A 13,153-nucleotide genomic window follows, 5' to 3' on the forward strand; every position below is an offset into this window, starting at 1 on the left:
GTTTGTTCGATTATGACCTTATCTCTTATTCGTCACACTATGATGTTGCTTCTTGTTTGTCACATTGCAATGTTGTTTCTTGTCCATCTCATTGCGATGCCATTATTTTTTCTAATTATGAAAATTGTGTGTTATTTGTCACACTGTGACATCATTTATTGGTCATCATATTGTAACATTTCAAGTGACATAAGTTTTTCATCACATTATCACGTTGATTTTGTTTGTCACACTGCAAAATCAAAATTTTATGTCTATGTTTACATATAGATGATCATGGTTGACCATGATGCCCATGGTGACTATGGTTCACCATGGCACCCATGTTGACTATGGTTGAACAAAATACCCATTATGATTAGGGTTGATCATGTTGACTACACAAATCATTTTTTGTTTAATTGTTTAATTGTATATTGTTCACTATATTGCGTAATTTTTTGTTATTCATCACATTGCAATGACATTTGATGTTTGTCACATTACAACGTTTTTTTTTTGTTTGTCATATTTGGAACCATATTAAAATGATTAAAGTTAGATTGCGAACAACATAGATCTAAATTAAAGAAATATTAAAATGATATTACCAAGTAATAATACAATGATTAATGTTAGAAGACAATTATAAAAGTTATATTCAATAACTTTAATATTAAATAATATTAAAATAATATTAAATCTTAAGTAGTGCATTTGTTATATAATGTTATTAAAGTTATGAACTTTGAAAAATATAGTAATGTATATGCCTGTGTTAACTATCTGTATGATCCCCAGTTGACTATGGATGCCTATGATAATGTTAAACATGATGCTTATGGTTGACTAGGTGCATGTTGAATATGATACCCATGGTTGATTATGGCTAGATATGATGCCCATAGTTGACTATGGTTGACCATACCAACCACAATTCACCATAGTCAATCACACTCAACCAAATTAACTATGTGAGAGATTTTTCAGCGAAAATCACATGAAATACCATTTGTCGACGCGTTTCAAACCAACCAGTGTGGTTCATCGTCAGGACAAGTTGAAGAAACAGATACAGCTTAGCGTGTTAAATAGTCTGAGTAGAGCCTCCAACGGCTAGTTTGACTCTAGGACCAGGGTCAAAATTATTTTATTAATTTAATTAGTAATATTCAGGACCAATCCCTTAAAAATATATATAAAATATTTTTAATGGGTATTTAATTCAAAAAGTATTATTAAAAATTATAAGTTAATTAGTATTTAAATGGAAAATTAGTTACATAAAGGACCTTATAATATAAGAATAAATTAAATGCCTAAATATAAATATGATGATGATGATTATGATGGTTAACGTCCGCTAAGAACAAACATTGGTCTATCGGACCTAAAGAAAGAAATTATTTATTTTGATTTAAGATTTTATTTCTATGCTCAAAAAGCTTGGAGAGAAGCCTCCCGAGCTCACTATAATTTTGACATTGTAAAAGGCTAGGAAGGTCAGTATTGTAACAAAGACAATGAAACTGAGATCTAATGTGGTTGTACGTGGGGCACTCTAAGAGGAAGTGGTTTTCATCCTCGATGTTCCTATTCTCACATATATGGCAAATCCTTTCCATCCATGGCGTTTTAGGAACTGCCCAGTGACCTGTTTCACTATGGAGCTCATGAGAATTCATTCTAATATTTGCTATATTAATTTTCTTCTTTGAGCTAGTTAAAACAGAGAGATACTTTTGATCTTCTAGGGTGGGGTTGATGACCTTTTTATAATAACTTAATTTTATTTTAGCCGCTAAATCTCTCACACCAAATTTTTTCTTTGAACTTAGAAGTAACAATATCTTTAATGTTATCTATGTTTTGCAATGCATCATTCTCGTTGATCTCCCAATAGTTTAACCAGGCCCTTGTGTCTTTATGCCACCGCCAATTGAGCCTTAGGTGGTTTTGGCTGGAATTTAAAGCTATCTTAGGAAGTCTATGATCGTCTATGTTATTGAGCTTGTGCTTGTACAACAGAAACCTAATCATAGCTAGGCTCTCAATAGGGGAAATACCTGCTTCTATAAGGAGAATAGGATAGGGTGTATTACTTTTAATTTTTAGGTTATAAGTTATAAAACGCTTCTGGATTTGCTCAATATTTCTCCATGATTCTCTGGAGATGCTGCAACCCCAAACCTCACAGCCATATAAGATAACGGGACTGACTAAAGTTTCAAAGAGGAACTTCTTTTTATCCCACATTACAAGGTTTGTTGTTTTACAATTATTTTCAAGACCAAAATAAGCTTTCCACCCCCCATTAATCATTTTCTCAATGCTATGGTTCTAGTTGAGCTTGTGATGAATATCAATTCCTAGGTACTTGTAAGAATACACTTCCTCCAAGTTATTATTGTCATACATAAAATTAGCGTAAGTGTCCTTCTTGGATTTGAAAATAATATAAAAATATATAAAATAATTTTATTTAAAAGTATTATAAGTTAATTAGTATTTAAATGGAAAATTAGTTACATAAAATACCTTATAATATCTAAATAGATTATACGCATAAATATAAAAATATAAAGTAATATCAATAGGCTGCTAGGTTAGTTAGAAAAATAGTTAATTAGTCAAAAATTATAAGTTAATTAGAATTTAAATGGAAAATTAGTTACATAAAGGACCTTATAATATAAGAATAAATTATATGCATAAATATAAATATATAAAGTAATATATAAAATATATATAAAATAATTATAATGGGTGTTTATTTAGAAGTATTATTAAAATTATAAGCTAATTAGTATTCAAATGGAAAATTAGTTACAAAGGACCTTATAATATCTGAAGTAATATAAATAGGCTGTTAGAATTAATAAATATAATGGAATGAGAAAATTAACTCTCTAAAAAAAATAATAAAACAAAATAAAAATAAAACAAGAAAAATAGTATTGAGTTAACTTAAAAGTCTTAAAAAAATAAAAATAAATAAATAAATAATAATAATAATAATAATAATAACAACAACTACTACTAGAAAAAAATAAATAATAATAATAATAATAATAATAATAAATAACTAGAGAGAAGAAACAAAAAAAAAAACAAAAAACAAAAAAACAAAACAAAACAAAAAAAAAAAAACAAAAAACCCTTAAGAGGAGGGCAGAAAAAACGACTAAAAGGGAACCGAAGGAACGAATTCGAGGTGTCCATCTTCCGTATGTTCAGGGGACCACTGATAAGATTGGAAGGATTCTCAGGAAGCATAGTATCCCTGTGACTTTTAGGCCCGTGAACACCAATCGTATGTCCCTCAGACCGGTGAAGGATCCTATCCACCCTAAGGATATGAAAGGTGTTTATATGACCTCATGTTCCTATGGGACCCCCTATATTGGGGAGACTAGTCGCTCCATTAATCAAAGGATTAGTGAGCACGTAGCGGACCTTAAGCATAGGAGAGCTAAGTCTTCCGTTTTAGCTGAACATGCTGAAAAAACCAATCATCATGTTTGTATTGAGGAGGCTAGTGTTATTGCTAAGGTTTCACACTTCCATCATCGAAAATTTAGGGAAGCGCTTGAGATTGAAAAGAGGTCAAGCAATCTCAATAGAGAGGATGGCTGGAAAATCAGTAGGTGTTGGGTCCCAGCACTCTCTTCCTAGTCGTTTTTTCCGCCCTCCTCATAAGGTTGGTTTTTTTTTTTCTTTTTTCTTTTTTCTAGTTATTTATTATTATTATTATTATTATTTATTTTTATTTTTATTTTGTCGTCGTTATTATTATTATTATTATTATTATTATTATTATGTAAAGACTTTTAAGTTAACTCGATATTATTTTTCTCGTTTTATTTTATTTTTTATTTATTTATTTTTTTTAGAGAGTTAATTTTCTCATTTCATTATATTTATTAATTCTAACAGCCTATTTATATTACTTCAAATATTATAAGGTCCTTTGTAACTAATTTTCCATTTGAATACTAATTAGCTTATAATTTTAATAATACTTCTAAATAAACACCCATTATAATTATTTTATATATTACTTTATATATTTATATTTATGCATATAATTTATTCTTATATTATAAGGTCTTTTATGTAACTAATTTTCCATTTAAATTCTAATTAACTTATAATTTTTAACTAATTAACTATTTTTCTAACTAACCTAACAGCCTATTGATATTACTTTATATTTTTATATTTATGTTTATAATTTATTCAGATATTATAAGGTCCTTTATGTAACTAATTTCCTTTTAAATACTAATTAACTTATAATACTTTTAAATAAAATTATTTTATATGTTTTTATATTACTTTATATATTTATATTTAGGCATTTAATTTATTCTTATATTATAAGGTCCTTTATGTAACTAATTTTCCATTTAAATACTAATTAACTTATAATTTTTAATAATACTTTTTGAATTAAATACCCATTAAAAATATTTTATATATTTTTATATATATTTTTAAGGGATTGGTCCTGAATATTACTGATTAAATTAATAAAATAATTTTGATCCCGGTCCTGGAGTCAAATTAGCCATTGGTCAAGTTAGCCATTGGAGGCTCTGCTCAGACTATTTAACATGCTAAGCTGAATCTGTTTCTTCAACTTGTCCTGACGATGAACCACACTGGTTGGTTCGAAACGCGTTGACAAATGGTATTTCATGTGATTTTCGCCGAAAAATCTCTCACAAACTTGATATGGATCAGAAACCTACACTCTACAAATTAACTATGCTTTACTATGTCAATCATAACAACAATAGTCAACCATAATTAATATGTATTAATGCATAAATTGCCATATTAATATATAGATATCTAAATAAGTATATATTTTGATAAAGTTACTAAAATTTAAATAATTATAACAGAGTTTATATTAAAGTGTCAAAATTTATATTAAAATTTTAAATAGTTACATTTAGATTAATATATATTAAAATTAAAATTACATTAAAATTATCTAATTATATTAAAATAGAACAATCATATTTAAATTATAATGTTAAATAATAATAAAATTATATTATTAAATATTATAATATAATTATAAATTCTATATTATATGTTTTATAATTATATTATAGTATTTATTAATAATTGTATTATAACTGAGTAATATAATGTTAATATTAGTGATCTATTTTTTAAGTCTTATAAATTCATTATTTTTTAATCATAACGATATATAAATTTTAAATCTAAATAGGTTGAATACTAAATTCAAAGCCATATTTTGTTAAGTAAAATGTAAAAATATCACATATCACATAAAAATAGTTTGATAATCCCAATAAAACATATTCAATTAAAAATTATAAATATTCTTATAAATTTTTAAGATATATTCAAAAATATATCCTCTTTATATAGAGCTATATCCAGCCATATCCTCCCTTTGTAGTAAGATACAAGTGCAATCTGATCTTTGAAATCTAAATTAAAAATCTAATCCTTATCCACTCAAGAACCTTAAATCTTTGGAGTGTAATGGTTTGTACATTGAACAGCCCATGTACAAGAAAGGCCTCTCCTATTTTGCAATTTGGACATTCATTTCATATTCCTTAGGTGGTGGATTTAAATTTCAGTCTTGGAATTTTGGCAGGGAAGAATATAATTAATGTTCAAGCATTTAAATCATATGAAACAAAATCGAATAATGTATATTGTTATTTGAACATAAAATACAATTTATTCATGCCATCGAACGTTGTATTTAAGTCTAAAATTCAACAAACAAAATATTATAAGAAACAAGCTATTATAAAGGACACAAAACAAATTTTTGAAACAAATAGATAGATAGATAGATATTTCACAGGTTAAAAACAGGTTAATGTTTTTAGGGTGTGCTAATTCCTATTTTTCTTCACTTCAACCCCATACATATATATATATTTCACAGGTTAATGTTTTTAGGCTGTGCTAATTCCGAATGATAAGTGCTCATTTTCAAAGGTACACATGCAACAAAATCACTTAATACCATCAACATTAAACATACCAGGAGGACAGTTGTTTTTGCCTCGATGTTTTATTTTTAAAGATTCTGTCCTTACTTGCGAAAATGAAAAATATGAACTCAATATGAAATCGTAACCATCTATTTAAAAAAAATCTAAATTGTATAGGCCTCTTCCAAATGAACTCAATATGAAATCTTAACTATCTATTTAAAAAAAATCTAAATTGTATAGGCCTCTTCCAAATTAACTCAATATGAAATCTTAACTATCTATTTCAAAAAATTCTAAATTCTATCAGCCTCTACGAAAAGCTATACATTTATCAAAAGTAGCTCAGGGAATCTAACCTAGGTCCAGGCTTTGATACTTAAAAAGATTTGTAGTTACACTAAAACCCAAATGTAAGGTTTGTGTTTACACTAAAACTTTCCAAACCACTGACTAAAATCTCTAAAATAAAAATTACTGATTCCATAAAAATGCAATCATTCCTCCAACAAATAGTAAGTGTAATGAACAAAAAGACGACCGCGAAGATTAGGCGTGAGAAAATTGTGACTGATGAACATCGCAACTGAGATGAAGACAATGACTTGATGACAGGGCTACATCTCTTTGCGTTTTATTGTTTCTGTTTTTTAATGGCCACCAAGCTGCTCATAGTGACATGATAGTGACATGACAGGGCTACATCTCTTTGCGTTTTATCTTTTCTGTTTTTTAATGGCCACAAACCTATCGATTCGAGCGTAAACATGTGGAAGAGCTGGAGTTGTGATGAAGAAAAAGACGAAAGTGAAGATTAGGCAGGTTAAAATTGTGTTAGTAATTGAGAGGAAGACAATGCCTTGGCTTTAAGGTTTAGTTTTTCTTTTTCTGTTTCTGTTTGTGCACATGGCCACCGAGCAGCTCATAATGACAGGGTCGCCTTTTAGGTAAACCTACCGTGTGGAGCGTAAACGAGTGGAAGAGCTTGAGTTGTAATGAAGAGAAAAATATCTCTTTCAATCCTTTTCTCTTTTAATTTTACTATTTTCCAGCTGTAGAGAAAAGAAGACTAGCAAGTGTAGGAAACTAGTGGGACGGCCTCGCCCTGTGTCTCTGTTTATGTATATATAGATGTGATTTAATCATGGAAACTAGTGGGACGGCCTCGCCCTGTGTCTGTGTTTATGTATATATAGATGTGATTTAACCATGGGGAGGTTTGGTCTTTACATGTCATGTGATCTAATTCCAAGCAAATACATAATGTCTTGTGATTTAATCTCAAGCAAAATTATATTTGTAAGCATAGATTTGGGCATAATTTTTTTAGTTGAAATATATATATATATATAATTTTAAACATGTTTATTTTTTAAAAAGATTATAAAGTTAAATATATTTATTTTCTAACCAGTTTTGCACAATATTTTTGAAAATAAGTTGTTGCAACATTTATTTTCCATTAATAATATTGAACAATTGTAAATATTAATTATTATATTGTAAATTAATTATTAGTTATTTATTTTTAATTTTGTTAGTTGAATAAGAATAATATGATACTGGTGGAGAAGTAGTGAGTGAATTATTATATGATGTCTAATATTTCTTATTAACTATATCTATATATTGAAATTATTATACTCCAATATTGAAATCACTGTACTTGTGAAAGAAGTAGTGAATCAATTATTATATGATGTTTAATATTTCTTATTAACTATATCTACATATTGAAATTATTATACTCCAATATTGAAATCATTGTACATGTGAAGGCAGTGTGGGTAGTGTGATCGGGATGGTATGTGGTCTTCCTCCCAAGTGGGGTTGTCATACAAAATTTAAATGGAATGGTTAAATGCAAAGTATTTATTTTTTTGTCATTATACTAGTAAGAATCTTGCAGATTGTACATTGCAGCACATAAAAATAATAATAATACAAAGTAGTGGTCATACAAAGTTTAAATGGAATGGTTGAATGCAAAGTAATTTTTGTTGTGATTGTACTATTAAGAATCTTACAAATTGATACAGTGAACCACATAAAATAATAATAATAATTATTATTATTATTAAATGGAATCATATAATAAAAAAATAAAAATAAAAAGATACAAAATAGTTGTTATTAAATGGCACTGTTGAATGTAAAGTAGTTGTTTTCGTCATTGTAATAATAGGAATTCTACAGACTGATACAGTAAATCACATTTAAAAAAAAAACATGTTGCCTTTGCATGTTCCAAATTCACACACATAACCACAGTCTAGAAAAAAAAACATACAAATACCAAAAAAAATAGTTATACAGTAGAAATCTTTAAAAGACACTGTCCAAATAGCTAATACCAGATTGTTATAAACCACTTAAAAAAAATAAACATATTGCCTTTGGATATCCTAAATTGTTATACCATGAAAAAAACAAACAAAATACCAAAAAAAATGGTTATACTGTAGAAATCATTAAAATTCTGTCCAAATATTTAATACCAATTTGTTACAAACCACTTAAAAAAATCATTGCACTAGGAATCATATCTCTCATTCCAGTTAATTTATGAATGTAAAGTAATCATTGCACTAGGAATCATATCTCTCATTCCAGTTAATTTATGAATGTAAAGTAGTGTAGATTTAGATATTTTAGAAATATTTCAGAATTAATTTTTTTTAATAATATTCCAACAAAAAAAATTGAAATATTTCATAATCTAATAAACAATAATGATATCAAAAGCTATATCTCATCGGATTCGCAATTGCCTGCTATAAATAGAGATGAATGCAATGCTTTTAGAGCTAGAATTCTGTATTGCATTTTATTTTTCTATTTCTGTTTGTGTCTGTGGACAATGGCCACCGGGCAGGTCATAGTGACATCGTCCTGTTTAAATAAGTCGAGCGTAAACGAGTACAAGTGCTCGTCTTCGGCTCTAGAGAGGGTGCTCGCGAGCGCTGAGGTGAAGAGCCGAAAGGTGATGGTCCTGCGGTCAAGGTCGCAGGAAGCTGTGAAGGAGATGGTGCAGTCCATTATCGACAATGACGATGTGAACGACCCGTTTTACGTCCTTGACCTCGGAGTGGTGGTTGATTTGTGGCACAAATGGCAGGAGGCCCTCCCCACTGTCTGCCCCTTTTACGCTGTCAAGTGTAACCCAGAGCCGGCGTTATTGTCGGCCCTGGCCACGCTTGGGTCTGGATTTGACTGCGCCAGCCGGGTGGAGATCGAAGCCATCCTGAAGCTCGGCGTCTCGCCCGATCGAATAGTCTACGCAAATCCATGCAAGGAAATAACACACCTCAAATACGCAGCGAGCGTCGGCGTGAATCTAACAACGTTCGATTCCATTCAAGAAGTTGAGAAAATCAAGAAGTTCCACCCACGGTGCGCGTTGTTGCTGAGGGTGAAGATACCCAACGAGGAGGCGGGAGGTGCGCGGATCCCGTTGGGTCGCAAGTACGGCGCCCTGCAGGACGAAGTCGAACCGTTGCTGCAGGCAGCACAGGGCTCTGGCCTTGCCGTGCAGGGCGTCTCGTTTCACGTTGGAAGCAGTGTCTCGCGCTCCGGCATCTACGCAAGCGCGATCGCGACCGTTCGGGACGTTTTCGATTCGGCTTCTCGGCTTGGGATGCCGAAACTTAGTATTGTTAATATCGGTGGCGGTTTCACCGCGGGACAGCTATTTGCAGAGGCCGCGGCTACAGTCCGAAAGTCTTTGAAAACATACTTCCCCGACGAATCAAAGATTTTCGCTATGGGTGAGCCGGGTCGATATTTTGCCGCGAGCGCCTTCTGGCTGGCCTCCTGTGTAATCGGAAAACGGGTAAGAGGAGAAGTGAGGGAATATTGGATTAACGATGGCATCCATGGCTCCATGAGTTGTCTTATACACGACAAAGCCGTCATCACTGCGCTCCCTCTGGCCTGCAAATCCCGCCGCTCGAATGCCTCCTGCACCGGGCTGCCCAGCTATCCATCTACTGTTTTTGGACCGACATGCGACGCTTCCGATATCGTCCTGATCGATTACTTGCTGCCGGAACTGGTGGTGGGTGACTGGCTTGTTTTTCCCAACATGGGCGCGTACGCTGCTTCCATCGGCACTAATTTTAATGGCTTCTCCGTTTCTGCCATTCCAACCTACTGTGCCGCCTCCTTCCCTCCCTAGACAGCCCAAGCCAAATTATAGAAAATAAATCCACTATTCGTTTGGCTTCGTTATCATTTGTATCTGATATCTGTATCCTTATCTTAATTCATTTACTTGGTTCCATATCCCTTGGATGTCTGAATGTCCAATCATGTTTATTGGATATTATTTTATTATTATAATGATTATATCAATAAGCTTCTTATAAGTGACGGCCATTAACTAAGTTTCTATCTTCATAAATGAAAAGGTTCACTGTTTTCCACCAAAATATTATTTAGCAATTTTTTTGGATGTGAAATTGAGGTTTTCATTTTTGTAACACCATATTTACAATACCCATAAGGGTCCATGTGACAGAAACACATATCAGTTGGATATATGATGAAATTTTTGGGAGGCTTCTGTTTAATAATGTAAACTGTGAATCGTTTGTTTTGGGTATTGTATTGGTTTTACGTTAACAGGTAGTAATGTTTTGGGTTTGGTATTTTATTAAATTTCAGCTATAAAATTTATAGCGAATAAAAATTGATTTATTATAAAAAATTATATAATTTTTGTTTAATTTTATAATGTTTTTTTCTTTATTTAATATTAAAAATATATTTAATTAGATCCGTAGAAGTCTTTTTCTGATAATAGTCCGGGCAACTATTGTCGAGCTTTATACTATTACCCTTATGCTTATGAATTGACATTTGTCCCATTTTCTACTTGAAAATAGTCCGGGCAACTATTGTTTACCTTAAGACAAAAATAGGTTGATATTTTAAGATAAAAATAGGTTGATATTTTAAGACAAAAATAGTTTAAGACAAAAATAGTTTAAGACAAAAGTAGTTTGAGACGAAAATATTTTAAGACAAAATTTTATATTTAAGACAAAAATAATTTAAGATATTTTGAGGCAAAACTTTATATTTAAGACAAAAGTAGTTTGAGACAAAAATTTAAAGACAAAACTTTATATTTAAGACAAAAATAGTTTAAGACAAAATTATTTTAAGACAAAAACAATTTAAGAAAAAATTATTTTAAGACAAAACTTTATATTTAAAACAAAAGCATTTTGAGACAAAAATATTTTAAGACAAAACTTTATATTTAATACAATGACCACTTTTATATTTAATATTTATAAGAACTACTGTTGGATTGAAAAAGTATTAAGAATGAATATATAGAGATGAGAATGTGAATATTAAAAAAACTATTAAGAATGAATATATGGAGATGAGAATGTGAATATTAAAATACACTAGAAATAAAGAAAAAAATGATTTAAAAGAAGAAATATGAAGAAAAAATCATTAGGTGTATATTAGTAGGTAACATATTTGTAATGATAATGAAGCTTGAAAAGAAAGAGGTATTCCTATTGCTTAAGAGATGCATTTCTAACATTTAAGGCCATAAAGAAAAGTGTAATGATCATGATGTTAAGGGAATAATTTAAGCTTTTGAAATTTTGTTTATGTAACCTTTGAAGTTAGCCATGGGGCCTCTTCCTAGTAGTGTTGGAGGACTGGATGTAAGAGGCAAGCAACTTGGTGTATGTTAATCTCTAAGAAGGTAGTTAAGTATACTTGTTACTCATAAGTTATGAGTGTCTCGAGAGAGCTAAGTGAATCTTTGAAGAAATAAAATAATATCTCTGATATCACAATAAGGTGGAGCATTTGAATACAAAAATACCAACATTTAGATATGGCATATGCATTTTTCTCCAGGAAGGTGGTGATATATCTCAATGTAAGTTGGGTAGGATCAAACTCTAAGAATAAGAATTATAGAAAATCCCCTTCCCAATCGTGAATCATGAAGCTCATCTCATGGAACATCAGAGGGCTCAACAGCTCGGGGAAGGGACGATTAATAAGGAACATGCTACAACAGGAAAAGCCTCAAATTCTCTTCTTGCAAGAGACCAAGTGTAATTCCACAACGTTGGATCAGATCCTTGCCAAAGCATGGCCAGGAAGCAAAGAAGTGGCGGTGGAATCCATGGGAGCCTCAGGAGGGCTAGCCATTGTTTGGGATGATAGAGCTATAACACTTACTAACATACATGCCAGTAAGCACTTTATTCAGGCCAAGTTTCATTTAACAGGGACAACTGTTCATGGACACTTAACTAATGTCTACTTCCCCCAGGAGGCAACAAACAAAGTAGACACATTGAACACCCTAACTTAGATCAACTCAGAAAATCCCACCCACTTTGGATCACAGGAGGGGACTTCAACATGATTACAAGATTGGAGGAAAAAAGAGGAGGACGGATCAAGCTGGACTGTGAAAGCACGCACTTCAAAAACTACATTCATAACAACAGGCTTATAGATATGGAATTCAATAATGGCGTTTATACTTGGAACAACAAGCGTGCAGATGCCCACCAAATTGCATCCCGGTTAGACAGATTCTTGATCTCTGATAACGCAATACATCTTGGTCGGGATCTCTTGGCCTCTATATTGCCAGTCTCTGGCTCTGACCATTGGCCTATTAGGCTTCACTGGCAAAGACCGGGAGACAATGTTCTCAGGCCCTTTCGCTTTGAAGCCTTTTGGATGAATCACCCTGATTTTCATAACCTGATAACAGAGACATGGAGAAATTTCACACCACCAGAAGGCGCAAAAATGTACAAGCTCCAACAAAAGCTAAAACATATCAAGGAAAAAATAAAACAGTGGAATCGCTTTACCTTCGGCAATATCTTTCAGGCGCAAAACACTCTTGAACAAGAAATGCAAAAATTACAGCAGAGAATCATAGCTGAAGGCAAATCCGAAACCATAGCAGAACAGGAACGTTAACTACAAATGTAGATCTCAGAAAGAGCAAGACAGGCAGAGATTCTTTGGAGACAAAAATCGAGGATCCGATGGCTTAAAGAGGGCGAACGCAATACAAAGTTCTTCCACCATACCACTATCCAACGGAGAATGCACAACAGCATTACTCTCCTCCAAAATCAACAAGGGGAACATCTAGAGAAGCATGAAGATAT

General features: G+C 31.6%; 1 pseudogene; it reads left to right on the forward strand.

Moving 5' to 3' along the window:
• Positions 1 to 8,773: 8,773 nt before the first annotated feature.
• On the forward strand, positions 8,774 to 10,326 carry LOC149219811 (ornithine decarboxylase pseudogene; annotated as a pseudogene).
• Positions 10,327 to 13,153: the final 2,827 nt, after the last annotated feature.

Source organism: Pinus tabuliformis, chromosome Q (genome assembly GCF_031772625.1).
Source record: "Pinus tabuliformis cultivar Carrire ecotype Pingquan chromosome Q, CPIR1, whole genome shotgun sequence".
NCBI classification, from domain to species: Eukaryota; Viridiplantae; Streptophyta; class Pinopsida; order Pinales; family Pinaceae; genus Pinus; species Pinus tabuliformis.